Source organism: Camelus dromedarius, unplaced genomic scaffold (genome assembly GCF_036321535.1).
Source record: "Camelus dromedarius isolate mCamDro1 unplaced genomic scaffold, mCamDro1.pat HAP1_SCAFFOLD_20, whole genome shotgun sequence".
In the NCBI taxonomy this organism is placed as follows: Eukaryota; Metazoa; Chordata; class Mammalia; order Artiodactyla; family Camelidae; genus Camelus; species Camelus dromedarius.
Window position 1 is genome coordinate 190,040 of NW_026989806.1, and position 16,958 is coordinate 206,997.

General features: G+C 34.9%; 1 protein-coding gene across 1 annotated transcript in view; it reads left to right on the forward strand.

Moving 5' to 3' along the window:
- LOC135320810 (uncharacterized) overlaps positions 1–15,568 on the forward strand; it is a 70,210-nt gene extending 54,642 nt beyond the window's left edge. The window contains exon 16 of the mRNA XM_064483878.1: positions 10,562–15,568. The gene's annotated coding sequence lies outside the window, so the exon portion shown is untranslated. The remainder of the gene's footprint in view (positions 1–10,561) is intronic.
- Positions 15,569–16,958: the final 1,390 nt, after the last annotated feature.

Sequence of the window (16,958 nt, forward strand, 5' to 3'; positions counted from 1 at the left end):
GTGTCCTCATGTTCCCCAGGCTTAGACACCAACCAGCAGGTGTGGGATGAAACAGACTGCATGAGCCTGATGGAGGACTCGGGCCAACTGTACAGAGGCAACCTCAGGAGATTTCAATGTGCTGTGTGCCATCGCTGGAAAGGTATACAGAGCATAACAACATGAGTACCCTATAAAATATGAAAAAAAAAAAAGGCAAAGCAACACTGCTGGTGTGCCCTGGGCAGAGGGGTGCCATAGCTTTTGTCTTTGAATACTTGTGGCATCATATCTGGTGCCTTTTCTGCAGAAGACAAGTGGGACTCAAACACACCCACCATATACTCTAATGTGCACCGAGGTGGAGGCAGGGTTGAAATCTCAATCCCTACCTAGGGGCTCTGAAACTTCATAGGTGGGACTCAGATTTGTTTACAGCCCCAGGCAAATAGGAAAGTTCTGCTGCACTACCTCTGTGAACTCATGCTTCTAAGAAGAACAAGAAGAGTTCTGGCACAGAGCAGGGGTGATGACTGGTATGGCCATTTTATCCAAGTCCATCTAAAGAGCATGGAACTGAAGTGAAGTTGGGAGGGGCACTGAAAGGCAGAGAGACCCAACCACCTACCATGCACAAGTGCACCACCACAATACAGCATTTGGAGGAGACATGACCCATGGCACTAGGAGAAGCACAGATTGGGGGCACAACTGGAGGGCCTCTGGAACCAGTGAGTGGAGTTCATGCAGCAGGGTGAGAACAGGAGCAGTGACAACCACAAAATAAAAAGGAGATCTCATTTAATAGCCAGGGAAGACTCTTGCTACCAGATCACAGGCCAAATCCCCAACAAAAAGGATAACAGGCAAAAGACAGGAAGACATAGTAACCACCCATACTTCAGACAGAGCTATCAACAAAATTATTAAGAGCACATAGTGCCCACAAGAACACGTTTACATTTTTTCACTTTTTTCTTTTACTTTTTAAATTTTTACTTTTAAAAGATTTTTATGTTTCTGTTTAACCCCTTTTAAAATTGGACTTTAAAATATTTAAAATTGTCTTTAGTTTGTCTCAATTTCATTTTTATTTCTCTTTGCTTTATTCTTCTATTATCGATTAGACTATGTTCTCAAATTTTTTTCTTCTTTTAAGCTTTTTAAATTTCTTACAATTTGCTTTTTATGTCTTTGTTTTGTTCTCTTATTTATTATAATCAGCTTTCAGATATTATTTTCTAATTTTAAGACTTTTAAAATTGGTCTCAATTTTTATTTTTCTTTGACTTGTTCTTCTGTCATTGTTCATAATCTGTTTTCAAATCTTATTCTTTTCTTTTAATTTTTTTTAGCTTTATTTCTGCACCCGTTTTAGGTAAATAAGTAAAAAGAAAACCTTTAGAAACAGAAGAGATAACTGATGCTCCATAATCAATAGTGCAGGAGAGATATAAGTAAAATAAAGAAGTAGAGGAACAACTCCCATTTAAAAGAACAGGTAAAATCCCCTGAAAGAATGATCAATGAATTAGACCTTGATAATCTATTAAATCATGTTTTCAAAAGAGGAGAGATAAAAGTACTAAAGACACAAAAAGAGATTGTATATAGAGGCACAGAATATGTCAAATAGGAAATTGAAACTTTATAAAGAGGAGTGAATTAAAACAGGAAAACAAACTTGCTGAGATAAGAGCTGAGTTAAAAGTTGTAAAAAAAAGTAGGCTACTTAATGCAGAAGAATTAATAAGTGGTTTAGAATACAGGACAACAGAAATCAACTAATCAGAAAAGAATAGAGGAAAACAAACAAAAACCAATGAAAGAACAAAATTCAATGAAAACAATTATCCTATGGGATAATATAAATCTTGCCAAAACCTACACATAGCAGGGGTCTCAGAAGGAGAAAAAAAGCAAAAGGGATTGAAAAGGTATTTGAAGAAATCATAATTAAGAACTTCTGAAACATAAAGAAGCAATCAGATATACCAATACAGGAAGTACAAAGGGACCCAAACAAGAAGAAACCAAACAGACACACACTAAGCTATATTATAATCAGCATGGCCAGGGTTAAAGATAAAGAAATGATTCTAAAGTCATAAGGAGAAAAACAGAGTTATTTACAAAGGAAAACTCATAAGGATTTCAGCTGATTTCTCTACACATATACTACAAACCAGAAGGGAGTGGCAAGATATATTCAAAGTCCTGAATGAAAAACAAACAAACAAAAAAGATTCAGCCTAGGATAATTTATCCAGCAAGTCTATTCTTTAGAATAGAAGGAGAAATAAATATCTTCACAGACAAGCAAAAATAAAAGAATTTAGCAACACTAAATCTATACTAAAAGAAATATTGAACGGTATACTCTAAATTGAAAAGAAGTAGGTTGCTTTTGAAAGGAGAAAACCATAATTGGAAAGGTGATAACTACCATGAATTACAACAGAATAAACATGGAATTGTAAAAGAAGACATCTAAATCATTAAGAGTGGGAGAGGGGAGCAAGAAAATATAGAGTTTTCTTCATTCTTTAATTTGTTCATTCTCGGTAGGATGGGTTTGAGTTTATATTACTATATGTTTAAAACAAACAGATACAGTAATGGGTTAATATATGTACAAAATTGGGTAACCATAAGACAGAAACTTACAAGAGAGTCACAAAAACTAAAAATTAACGAAGATAATAGAAAGGAAAACTTAAAAAAAAACACGCACACACACACACACAACAGGAAAAAGAAAGGAACAAGGAAAAAAATGCCAAATCAACTGCAAAATTAAGTTCAAAATGGCAATAAACCAAAGTTGATCAGAAATTACTTTAAATTTCAATAGGTTAAATGCTCTAATGAAAAGACATAGAGTGACAGACTGGAAAATAAAACAAGAAGCTACAATATGCCACATACAAGAGACCCACCTTTGGGAAAAGACACAAATAGAGTGTGAATGAGCAAATTGAACAAGATATTACACACAAACAGAAATGAAAAGAAAGCAGGAGTAGCAATACTGATTTCACACAACATGAACTTTAAAACAAAGACCATAAAGAAACATGAATGTTTTACGATTTAAGGAGCAATACAAGATGAAGATATTACATCCATTAACATAACTATACCCAATGTAGGAGCAACTAAATACATAAAGCAAATACTAACAGATATAAAAGGAGAAATTGCTGGGAATAAAATAATGGTAGGAAATTAAAACATCCCATTATCCTCACTGGAAGATCTTCCAGATGCAAATTTAATAACGCAACAAATTAAATTATATAATATACAAATTAGACGTGGTTGATATTTTGGAAGATTACATCCTAAAAAAATACAATATGCAATCTTCATAAGTGCACATGGAACATTTTCTAGGATAGATCATGTACTTGGGCACAAAAAAAGACTCAACAATTTTAAGATGATAGTAATTATTTTAAGCATTTTTTTCTGAACACAATGCATGAAACTAGAAATCAAATACAGAAAAACAAAGGAGACAAATGACAGCATGATAATTAAACAACATGATACTAAGAAACCAAAAGGCCAATGATAAAATCAAAGAAATTAAAAAATACTTTGAGACAAATGACAAAAATCACAACCACACAAAATCTATGGGATGCAGCAAAAGCATTCCTAAGAAGAAAGTTCATTGCAGTAAAGGTCTTCCTCAAAAAAGATGAAAAATCTGAAATAAACAACTAACCAACTAAAAGAATTAGAAAAAGAAGAGCAAACAAAACCTAAAGTCAGCAGAAGGAAGAAAACAATAAAGATCAGGGAGGAAATAAATAAAATAGAGATTTAAAAAACAATAGAAAAAGTCAATCAAACAAAGAGCTGTTTTTTTTGAAAGAGTAAATAAAATTGACAAACCTCAGGCCTAGCTCACAGACAAAAGACAGAGCACAATCAAAATAAGAAAGGAAAGTGGAGAAATTACAGCCAATACCACAGAAATTCAAAATATCATATGAGAATACTGTGAACAACTTTATGGAAAGTAAATGAATAACCTTGAAGAAACGGACAAGTTTCTGGAAACATACAGTCCACACGACTGAATCAAGAATAAACTGACCACTAGAACAAACCAATCACTAGAAATGAAATTGGATAAGCATAAAAAAAAAAATCTCCCAACGAACAAATGTCCAGGACTGCATGGCTTCACTGGGGAATTCTATCATACATACAAAGAAGAACTCATACTAGTCTTTCTCAAAATCTTCCAGAAGATTGAAAAGGAGGGAGTACTCCCAAACTCATTCTATGAATTCACCAGCACCCTGATACAAAACCAGACAAAGACACTACCAAAAAAGAAACTCACAGATCAGTATCACTGAGGAAACATAGATACAAATATTCTCAACATAATATTAGCAAACAGAATCCAACAGCACATAGAAAAGATCATACAACATGATCAAGTCGGGTTCATCCCAGGAACACAAGGATGGTTCAACATATGCAAATCAATCAATGTAATACACCCCAACAACAAGAGAAAGGACAAAAACCACATGATCATCTTAATAGATGAAGAAAAAGCATTTGATAAGATTCACCACCCATTATGATAAAAATCCTCACCAAAGTAGGTATAGAGGGGACATATCTCAACATAATTAAAGCTGTTTATGACAAACCTACAGCCAGCATAGAACTCAATGGTGAAAAGCTGAAAACCTTCCCACTAAAATCTGGCAAAAGGCAGGGTTCTCCACTCTCACCATTTCTATTCAACATAATCTTGGAAGTCCTAGCCACTGCAATCAGGCAAGAAAAAGAAATAAAAGAGATCCAAATTGGAAAAGAAGCTAAAAAATCATCACTTTATGCAGAGGACATGATACTATATATAGAAAACCCTAAAAGGTCCATGCATAAACTACACGAACTAATGAAAGAATTTGGCAAGGTACAAGGATACAAGATCACAAAATTAATGTACAAAACAATACAAGATTAATGTACAAAAATCAGTTGCATTTCTTTACACTAATGATGAATCAACAGGAAAAGGAAGTAAAGAAACAATCCCTTATAAAATTACACCTAAAGTAATAAAATATCTAAGAGTAAATCTAACCAAGGAAGTGGAAGACTTATACATGGAGAACTACAAGGAAATTAAGGGACACTTTAAAAAATGGAAAGATATCCCATGCTCCTGGATTGGATGAATCAGTATTGTTAAAATATCCACATTTCCCAAGGCAATCTACAGATTTAATGCAATCTCTATCAAATTACTAAGGACATATTTCACAGAACTGGAACAAATCATTATAAAATTTATATGGAATCACAAAAGACCCAGAATTGCCAAAACATAACTGAAGGAAAAGAATGAGGCTGGAGGAACAACCCTCCCAGACTTCAGGCCATACTACAGAGCTACATTAATCAAAACAACATGGTATTGATACAAAAACAGACATATCAATGGAACAAAATAGCCCAGCAATGAACCCACAATCTTTTGGTCAATTAATCTTCAACAAAGGAGGCAAGAACATACAATGGAATAAAGACAGTCTCTTCAGCAAATGATGTTGGGAAAACTGGACAGCAGCATGTAAATCAATGAAGTTAAAATACTCCCTCTCACCATACACAAAAATAAACTCAAAATGTATTAAAGACTTAAACATAAGACGTCACAATAAACCTCTTAGAAGAAAACATAAGCAGAACATTATCTCACATACATCTCAGCAATGTTCCCCAAGGCAGTCTACCAAAGAAATAGATATAAAAGTAGAAATCAACAAGTGGGACCTAATTAAACTTACAAGCTTTTGCACAGCAAAGGAAACCATGGGCAAAACAAAATGGCAACCTATGGAATAGGAGAAAATATGTGCAAAAGATGAAACTGACAATGCTTGATCTCCAGAATATATAAACATCTCATACGACTTAATAAGAAAAAGACAAACAACCTTATCCAAAAATGGGCAAAACATCTAAACAAGCAATTCTCCCATGAAGACATACAAATAGCCAAAGGCACATGAGAAAATGCTCAATACCACTAATTATCAGAGAAATACAAATTAAAACTACAATGAGGTTTCACCTCACACCAGTCAGAATGACCATCATTCAAAAGTCTATAAATGACAAATGCTGGAAAGGGTGTTGTTCAAAAGGGACCCTCCTACACTGTTGGTGGGAATGTAGTTTGGTGTAGCCATTATGGAAAACATTATGGAGATTCCTCAAAAGACCAAAAGTAGACTTACCATATGATACAGTGTTCCCACTCCTGGGCATATATACAGAAGAATCCTTAATTCAGAAAGGCACCTGCACCCTAATGTTCATAGCAGCACTAGTTACAATAGCCAAGACACGGAAGCAACCTAAATGTTCATTGACAGATGACTGGATAAAGAAGTTATGGTATATTTATACAATGGAATACTACTTGGCCATGAAAATTGAGAACATATTGCCATTTGTAGCCATGTGGATGCCCCTGGAGAATGTCATTCTAAGAGAATTAAGCCAGAAAGAGAAAGAAATATACCACATATCACTTATATGTGGACTCTAAAAAATAAGACCAATGAACTTATATGTAAAACAGAAACAGACTCACAGACATATAATACAAACTTGTGGTTGCCAGGGGAGAGGGGATTTGGAAAGGATAAACTGGGAATTTGAGATTTGCAGATACTGAGTGACATATATAAAATAGATAAATAAGTTTTACTGTATAGCACAGGGAATTATATTCAATATCTTGTGGTAGTCAATTTTTTAAAAGAATATGAAAATTAATATATGTATATTTATGTATCACTGAAGATTTGTGCTGTGCACCAGAAATTGAGGCATTGTAAACTAACTATAACTCAATTTTAAAAAGTAAAAAAAAAAGTTGTCATTAAGCTAGCAAAAATGCTCAGAGAGCACATACAGATGAACCCACTGCCACTGTCCAAATGAAATCACAGTGGGTTAGGAGGAAACTTGCATTGATTTTGAGAAAAACAGGCAATGAGCCCAAACCAAACAATATCTTCCACTCCGTTTTTCCCTTTGGGCTTCATTCTCATGGAAATCTGACATGGAAGGGAAGGGTTAGGGACTTCAGGCTAGCTGATGCTCACTCCATGTTCTCTGATCAGCCTTCTTAGCTGCCACAGGGGAGAGAGTCTCTCACTCCAAGTGGAAGAACAAAACACCAAGGCAGTGGGGGACCTCAAATACATCCACAGCACAAAGAAACAGTTTCTCAAAACATTTTGAGATATGTGTCTACCAATCAGCATCATCAAAATATTCACTTGTATGTACTGTTTATGAAGCCATCACTATGGTCCCTGAGGGTACGAGGATTAGAAGAGTTTACAAGATCTGACAAATAACATAATGAGTTTTTCTTCTGTCTTTAAAATTTAAAGAAATTGAAAACATTATTTTGGTGGGCTAGCTGCCTCTATTGAGAAAAATTTAAAGAAGCACAGCTACAAATATAAATATCAAACCAAGCTCGGTCTCTGTACTGATCACTGGTCCCTGGCAGACACAAGATGGAAATGTGTAGCTCAAGTTCTTGGCATGAATTACTTGCTATTAATTTCTCATTAACAGTAGATTCTGTCAAATTTAAATTTAATCATATTGATTTGTTTTCGAAAATAAAGACCTCTCACTTAAAAAATTAAAAATAAATCTTCAAAACCTAATAAAAACGGGCAACTTGCTATAGCCTGGTTTATATTAGACATTAGGAAGTTCTTCCATTGTCTTCTTATTTACACTTTCACGTGCAATAAAGAAAAATCAGGATGCAGTTTAATCTAGTTCTTTTAAAAGATCTCTGAAGCCACCATAGCAAGATAGATAGGTTGATTCACACACTAGCTTCTCCAAAGTTCAGATGATTTTTACATGTGTCATTTATTCCAAATTTGGAAACACCCTGGAGGAAGGTAGGGACAAATGGTGGTAGGAGACACAATGTAACTATAGGAACGACCTTACCTCTTCCCTGAATGTGTAGAAGAGCAGAGTGAGTCATGCTTGTGGGGAGTGGAGAGGAACCGAGTGCAGGTTCCACTGTGGATCTGCTGAGGGTAGGGTTGGTGGGGTGCTGTTGATGAGCATGTGTTCCAAGGAAAGGTGGGGTCAGGGAGTCCAGAATCACTGGAAATGGTTTCCTGGGATATGTGCCTAGAACCAGATGGCCTGGAATGGAACTAGCATGAACAGAATTCCACAGTCCCACAAAGGTAGATTCCCAGCTCCATGAACAACCAGGACCACAGGTGTGGGGGAAATGAAGGCCACTGTCTGAGAAAGTGGGAACAGGCCATGAACAGCAGTGAGGGTGTATGTGTTGGGGCTGGGAGGTGGGGTAATTCTTAAATCTTAGTTCATATGTAGACTACAAGAGACTGGGTGTGGAGAAGCCAGTCAGGGTGAGGAAAAGTAGTGGGATATTTTTGTAGAAGGACACACTGAGGCTTGGTGATGTGTTAAAAATAGGGGAGTACCCCTGGTTTTTTGTCTGGAGAGACTAAAACCGACAGCAGTGGAATGAGAGGTGGATTCAAGGAAAGAAAGGACATGGTGATGTAGTGAAGACACTCTTCTGGGGAGGTGAAGAGACTGGAACAGAAGTAAAATGTCTCTTTTCTCCAAAGGGATCCTCAAAGGCACAGAGTTCAGAAGTCCCCCATTCTGCTCCCATTACCTGTTGCTTTCAGAGACTCCGTGAGGGATAGGGAAACCACCTGCTTGATTATCACAGTAGAGAGCATCCTTGGTGGAGTGGAAAAACTTAAAAACTGTATTTGAAATTATATTTTCTGAAGGCATCCATTTAAGAAGTTGCCTTTGGGATTCTTTTTTGAGAAGACTTGGGCTTACAAATAAGTGCAAAGTATCCATTGAGATCTGCCCTGTCCAAAGTGGCAGCTGCTAGGGGGGAGGGTATAGCTATGTGATAGAACATGTGCTCAGAATGCACGAGGTCCTGGGTTCACTCCCCAGTACCTCCATTAAATATAAATCAATAAAAACCTAATTACCCTCCCAAACAAACAAAACAAAACAAACAAACAAACAAAAAAACAAAGCACAAAAAAACAAAGTGGCAGCCGCTAGCCACATGTAATTATTGCTTGCTTGATACATAGCCAGCTGAAGTTGAGATGCATGGTACGTGTAAAATACACTCAGATTTTGAAGGTCTAGTATGAATAAAAGCATGTGAAATATCTCATATATTTTTCTGTTGATTATATGCAGCAATGATAATATTTTGGCTCTATTGAATTAAATATAAATATATTGCTAAAATCAATTCCATCTTTTTTTTTTTTACTTCTTTAAAAAAGTTGGGGAGGCTTCTGGAAAATTTAAAATTACATGAGTTGTTTGCATTATATTTGGACATCCCCTGAGTTGATTAACCAGAAACATATTTTTGCAAGTCCTGTTCATTTTATGAAGTTTTGTTTAATTATTAGAATTACGTTTTCATGCTGTAACCTATACCAGCCTTCTGTTTGAAATCATGCAGTAAGGAGCTAGCATTTTTGGTTTTCCTTTGTGAATTTGATGAATGACTGCATTACTGTTTTGTGTTTTCTTTTCCAAAATTTAATTGTGTGCTGGTTAATTCCAGGACGGTGATGTCTGAGATTTTTGTTTTTGGTTTTTTTCTCTTTCCCTTTTTAAAGGTAAAATTGCACCATCCTGGAAATAGTTATCTCAGGGTATTAGGAATTATTTTTTAAAACATTCACCTCTCAAAACTCCTTCACTGGGCCTGACAGCTCACACCATGACTCTGTTGCTCTTTAGAGCTGCATTTTCAGAACATTTTATTGATGTATATTTGATTTACAATGTTGTGTTAGTTTCAGGTGTACAGCAGGGTGATTCAGTATATATATATATATTTTTTTCTTTTTCAGATTCTTTTCCACTGTAGGTTATTACAAGAAATTGAATATAGTTCCTTGTGATATACAGTAGGTCCTTGTGCTTATCTATTTTATATATAATGGTGTGTATCTGTTAATATGGCCTCTTTTTGGATGCAAACAACATAGGTTGGGGCTCGGAGCCTTGAAAAAAGAACACTAATAAGGCCATCCGCCCAGGCTTTGGGGCTTTCTGAGTTTGTCTGCCCCCCCAGGGGAAGGGAATGGCTCCTGTCATGGGATGTGATGGTGCTTGGGCATCAGGGCTCTTTCCTGTAGCCACGGCTGGGTGTCCTCATTGAGCAGGGCAGAAAAATTGATGCCTATGCTGAAGTGGACGGGGGGTTCTTTGGACAGTGTTTTCTCACAGTATTACCTTTTTCTGAGTGGCAGGGGATAATTATTTGAGAACTTCTGTGTGACTGACAAGAAATGTGTGTGGTAGAGTAGCCTTTCACATCTTACAACTTGAAGCAGTCATTTTCCCTCCCTTTTTGTTACAAAAGAATTTATGTTGTTGGGAAAACTACTCGTTAGGTGGACTTACCATAGTCACAGCCTTATGCCAATTTACCATATTTTCTTCTTGTGCTTTCCAGAACATTGTAAAGCTGATAGAAAGAAAACAAGCAGGAGGGAATACTCCCAAACTCACTCTGTGAAGCCACCATCAGTCTGATACCAAAAACAGGCAAAGACACCACCAAGAAAGAGAATTAAAGACCAATATCACAGAAGAACATAGATGCAAAAAAATCCTCAAGGAAATACTACCAAATAGAATGCAACAGCACATAAAAAAAGACCATACATTATGATCAAGTTGGGTTCATCCCAGGGACACAAGTGTGGTTCAACACATACAAATCAATGTAATAATTCACAACAACAAGAGAAAGGACTAAAACCACATCATAATCTCAATAGATGCAGAAAACACACTTAATAAAATTCAACGGAGAACTATAAAACATTGATGAAGGAAATTAAAGAAGTTTCTAAAAAATGGAAAGATACCCCATGCTCCTGGATTGGAAGAATCAATATTGTTGAAATGGTCATACTGCCCAAAGCAATCTGCAGATTTAATGTGATCTCTATCAGATTACACAGGACTTTTTTTTTTTTATAGAATTTGAACAAATAATCTTAAATTTATATGGAACCACAAAAGACCCAGAATTGCCAAAGCAATAATGAAGAAAAAGAATGAAGCTGGAGAAATAACCCTCCCAGACTTCAGACAACACTACAGAACTACAGTCATCAGAACAGAATGTTATTGACATAAACACAGGCTTATGGATCAATGGAACAGACTAGAAAGCCCAAAAATAAACCCACAGGCCTGCAGTCAATTAGTCTTTGACAAAGATAGGCAAGAAAATACAGTGATTAAAGACAGTCTCTTCAGCAAATGGTGTTGGGAACACCGGACAGCAGCATGTAAATCAATGAAGTTAGAACAACTCCCACACGCCATACACAAAAATAAACTCAAAATGGCTTAAAGAATTAAATATAAGGCAAGACACTGTAAATCTCCTAGAAGAAAACATAGGCAAAACATTCTCTGACATAAATCTTAGCAATGTCCTCGTAGGGCAGTCCACCCAAGCAATAGAACACCTAGACACCTGTTCATTCCACGATTCCACAGTGTTCAAAACAGTAATTCACTTGTGCAGCTGGGTAATAAGCCACAGCTGCCAGCTGCCAGACCACTGGGCTTTTCTAGATTTCTTGTAATGTCAAAGAAATCCAGAAAAGTCATTTGCTATTTGAAGAAATCTTTGGTATCTCATTTTACAGTTAAAATTTTTTATTCCATTTTTCTAAAATTCAAAACTTCTGATTATATTAATGCATAGTCATACAGACACACTTGTCAGGTGTACACACTACACTTTTTTCTTATCATTATAAACAAAGTTCAATTAATCAAGAAGTTACAATGAATTACAAATTATGTCCTAGGACATGAAGCAGATACAAAACATGTGAAAAAGAGCAATCTTTATGATAGTTTGGAATCTAGCTGGAGACATAAGTACTATGTTGTGCCATCAATTACTTGGTTTTGTGTTATATTCCAGATATATAAAGGAAGTACCAAGAGAAGAAATCTTGTGTGACTTGAAACATGACATAGCTTTGCACCTGAAGGACACTCAGTAAATACTAAATGAGGGAACAAATGAATTAACAAGAAAAACCAGCATAGCTGTGCAGATACATAGGCTTGAGCAGGGTTTTCAACAACCAGCAACACAAAATCTGCTCCTCGCCAAAGAAAAGCCCTCAAGTCTAAATACACACCTGAAATATTTCATTGAGTCTAAAGGCATATATCTGTTTTCATGTCTCAGCTTGTCAGAAATTGATGAGATGCCATAATTTAAAGAGTAGCATTTTTTCTTTCTAATAGTTAAAATAAATGTGTATCTCAAGCATCTTAAATTTGATCAAACATATTGATTGACTCTAAACAAATGTTATTGTATGTAATATGATTTCAAAATTAATCACTTAATACATGTAAATTTATATACCTTATTATAACTTTTATTATACATAACAGCTCAAAAACTTAACGAAAGCCAATGAAAAATTGTGATGTCAAATCCTGTGAGCTCTAATTCTTAAAGTTTCAAAACATAAAACAACAAAATTATAACCACTACAAACTCATACAGCATATCTTAAAATCTAGAGCATGCAGAATCTGCAATGTTACTGTAAACGGTGCTGTGAGGTAAATAACTGCAGATACTGTAAACAAACCTGTTATAGAAATACGGAAGATATTCTTCCCATTTTACACTAAAAGGTGGAAAGCTGGGGAAAAGAAAATAATTTTTGTTGCTATAATTTTATCTATAAATAAAAGAATAAAATACTAACCATCTTAACATGTAGAAGTTTTACTGAAAAAGAAATAGAAAGGTGTTAACTTCATATTAATGAATTTCATATTCATTTATAAATTACTCTAAAGGAAAACTCACACTATCAACATAATGCAGTAACATAAAACAAGCAACCTGCTATATTTTATTTTGACTGGGGGAGATGCCATTTTTTTTTAAAAAGGAAGCAATGAATTTGCCAATGTCTGACTATTATCAGGCAGCTAGGGAAACATTTTATAGTCTACTGGAAAAGTGCAAACAGGCATGAATTAAACTGCTGACACAACCTTAGTACAGCATCCTAGTCTAATTAGTATAGGAAGTTACGTCAAGGAAAGAGCTTCCCTTCCAATTTTTTTTTTAATCATTATCAGCCTCAATATCTGAATAGAAAAGGATATGAACTAGTGAAACATTAATCAATTAAGGGAAGAATAAACCTTAAATTTGTAGGAGAATCTGCATTTATCTATGCACCTACAGGTATGTATGTCTGTATAGGAATTTCTCATAAGAATTACATAGTGAATCTGACTTTTGCTATGTACAGGGGTAACTAGTCACTTAGTATTTTTAGCCTTAAGATTCATCACTAGAAAATGAAATAGCACTTGTTGAGTTTCTGCAATATGCCAATCACTGTGCTAGATGTTTTATGTAAATTATCTCAATCTCCAAAAGAATCCTACCAGATAATTAGAATTTACTTCACATAACCAAAACTCAGTCACCTAAATTTGATTCTATTGGCCAAGTCAGCCAAACTCCAAAGCCCTTTTCCTTTACTACATGGTACTATGTATATATAAACATGAATGTGCACAAATACATTCCACTACATGAATCATGACATAGCAATGGGACAGCTAGAGACTACTGTCTAATTTTTTCTACATAACACACTTCTGCAGGGAGAATTAGTTCAATCATTCATCATTAAGTGATGAGGTCAGTATAATGTGAGTCACATTGGTCCAGAAAGAATTATTTCCAGCAGAGTAATGTTTTAAACCCGTGAGGGAAGAGCTTTCTCACAGAGTCTTAGCAATATATGATGACCTTAAGGAAAACACATGACCATCCTGTGGAAGAGGGTGGACAGAGGCCAGTTAATGGCTTCAAGAACTGCTAGGATTTCTACAATGTTATACTATCTGGCTGAGCTGTGAATACAAATAAGCCATGAAAATATTTTCACATGTTTACTTAAAAGAAAAATAAGAGGGGAGTATCTAAAGAAGAAAGTCTACATCCTGGATCAGAATTTTTAATTTTGACAATTTATCTTTAACAGAATTGAATGCCCTCATGGAACTACATTTCAAAGAAGACTAACTGATATTGGGTGCAAATGTTCAGCTATACTAGAATTTTATGAGAACTGTTACCAGTTTTGCTAGTACAGAGATTACAAGGCTGCAGAGTTCTGAGTTGCTTGTCAATATTTTTAGGGTATAATTTTGCAGAACATTAATTTTTTTTCCAGAGACACATATATTGCTTTACAAGAGAACTGCCTGTATTATGGTATTGAAGAAAACCTAGTTTCACCACCAGCTTTATTCAGACCTAGTCTAAGTTCTTCAGTATTTGCTGTTACAGAGTAAAACCAATCTACACTGAGAGGTTAAATAAACTTTATTGCTGCTAAACACTTAAGAATTACTTTGTCAAACCAAATCATTGCCCATTTTTATTTTTACTTTAAGAAATAAAAAGAGTTGGAGTGAAATATTTGAAATAAAAATAGAAGATAACGTTTTAAAATACAGATTATATTAACAGAAGTAGAATATATGATCTCAAAATTATGCTAAATTAAATGTAAATTCTAATATATACTATGTATTAAAAATATTTGAGTCAGTTAAAAAAAATTTTAATTCCACAAGGAAGATGACATTCATTACAATAATAATATAGGGTTTTTTCCTTAGAATTAGTCTACAGACAGTATACTTGAGATTATTTTCCTTATGAAAATGTCAAATTATTAAGGAGAAAACAATATTTACCAATACTGGTCACAGAAAATACACATTACTAAGTTGGCTTCTTCATTTAAATCTCTCTCTGTAACGTGTCTAAGACATCACTAATACTTTAAGAATGTCAAACCCTAATCAAATTTTAACTCTGGTAAAGTAAGTTACTAAAAGTTATCAATATTGAAAGTTATTAAATTTCCACTGTGATAAACAAAATAAGAATCAAAATTGAACAGTCCTACATAAAATAAAATGTTTATTTAACAACTAGAGCTTACACTGCTCAGTAAGTGTTTTACTCTCCTCATCGAGATAATTGAAGATTTCAGAGCTAGGCTTCTGTCAATTTGCTACCTCTCAATCTAGAAGGCTTTTGTTTCTTGATTCCTCTTTCCTTCCTTCCTGTCTGTGAAGAAAAGGGTGATCCCTATCATTCCCAAGACTGATATCAGTCCTTTTGATTTTGTCTACCCCATATCTCCTCCAGAAACTTGTTCTTTTAATCATCTCCCTCCTGCTTAAAAGTTCAATTGCTTTAATCTCATTTGTCTCTCTTTCCATGAACATTATTCTTCCTAAGTTTAAGAGATAATGTTGTTCCATGAAACTTGCCTGTGTTTTGTGTATTCAGATACCCTGCTGTAAAATGTACCTCTTACTATGACTCACAGTTAAAAAAAATAAAGCTTGAAAGTTACTAAACTAATCTTGTGCCTTCATTTCATAGATGTGAACATTGAACCCACAGATCTGATCTATCAAAATTCACTCACTCAGTAATAGAATCCTTGGCCTTTCAATTCTCTCTATGGACAGAGCTTTTTTTTACTTTTCAAACTATGTCATGACATGGTGTCATTTAGTGTCGACCACTTGTCATTATCTTAAGGTTACCTGTCAATAGATGCTTTATGTTAATATTAACTGAAAACTCAAGTTACTGTTTCCAAGCAAGGTCAGAATTCTGTACCACAACTATTAACATCTCCATTTTGTTCATGTGCATCTCTTTTATTGTAGGTCCATGAAGTGCCTTTTTATTTCAGTCACTTTTTCCCTTTCTAGGTCATACCTCAGATAATGCTGTCTGCCTTGGAGATCAGACTCCATCCTATCTTGGGTGTTTGACTGTAGAGGAGAAGGCAAATGTGTGTATTTTCCCAGTTTTCTAGGATGCTCTTTGTCCTGTGAGGTGACATATTGGAGATACTTTACAAAAATATGCGCTGTTGGGAAAGTAACAGGACTTGCCTTACCCTGTGTGTAGGCTGGAAATGAAGGTCAGTGGTGGGCTTGGCAGTGGCAGCCGCATAGTCTTACTGAGCCGTCCTCCAGCAGGGGGCAGCACTTCCCTTACTGCTAGTGGAAGGGAGGGAGAGAGTGTGTGTGTATGTCTCTGTGGCCTTCCAGTACCTTTGCAATAACTGTAGTATGTGCTTTACTATGTTAAAGAGCTCCTCCCTTCACTCTTGAAATAATTTGATTTCTTTGAAGTTGATTTTTGAATAAAGATTTACAGAATTAAATTAGTTGCATTCAAAGAAGTTTAAAAACCCTATCTTTAGTAACAACTTTACCATGATTTGTCTTCATGTTTGTTTAAGGACCATTTAACATTGTGTTTGTAATAGAAGAAAAAACATTTTAACTTTCAAAAATAAATTTATTATTTTCTAATTATGCATTTATTACATTTATTTTGAAGTAAAACCTGTAATCTTTAATCACTTTGAATAATCACTGTTATCATTTTTCTATGTGCAATTTTTAATGTATAAATAAATTTTTTAAATATACAGTTAGACTGAAGCAATATGCTGTATACCAGAAATTGTCACAACATTGTAAACTAACTTTATTTCAATTAAAAAAAAACTCCTAGAAGAAAACATAGGCAAACATTCTCTGAAATAAATCTTAGCAATGTTCTCCTAGGGCAGTAAACCCAGGCAATAGAAATAAAAGCAAAAATAAACAAATGAGACCTAATTGAACTTATAATCTTTGCACAGAAAAGAAAACAATACACAAAACAAAACGACAACATATAGAGTGGGAGATAATATTTGCAAATGATGAAACTGACAACTGCTTAA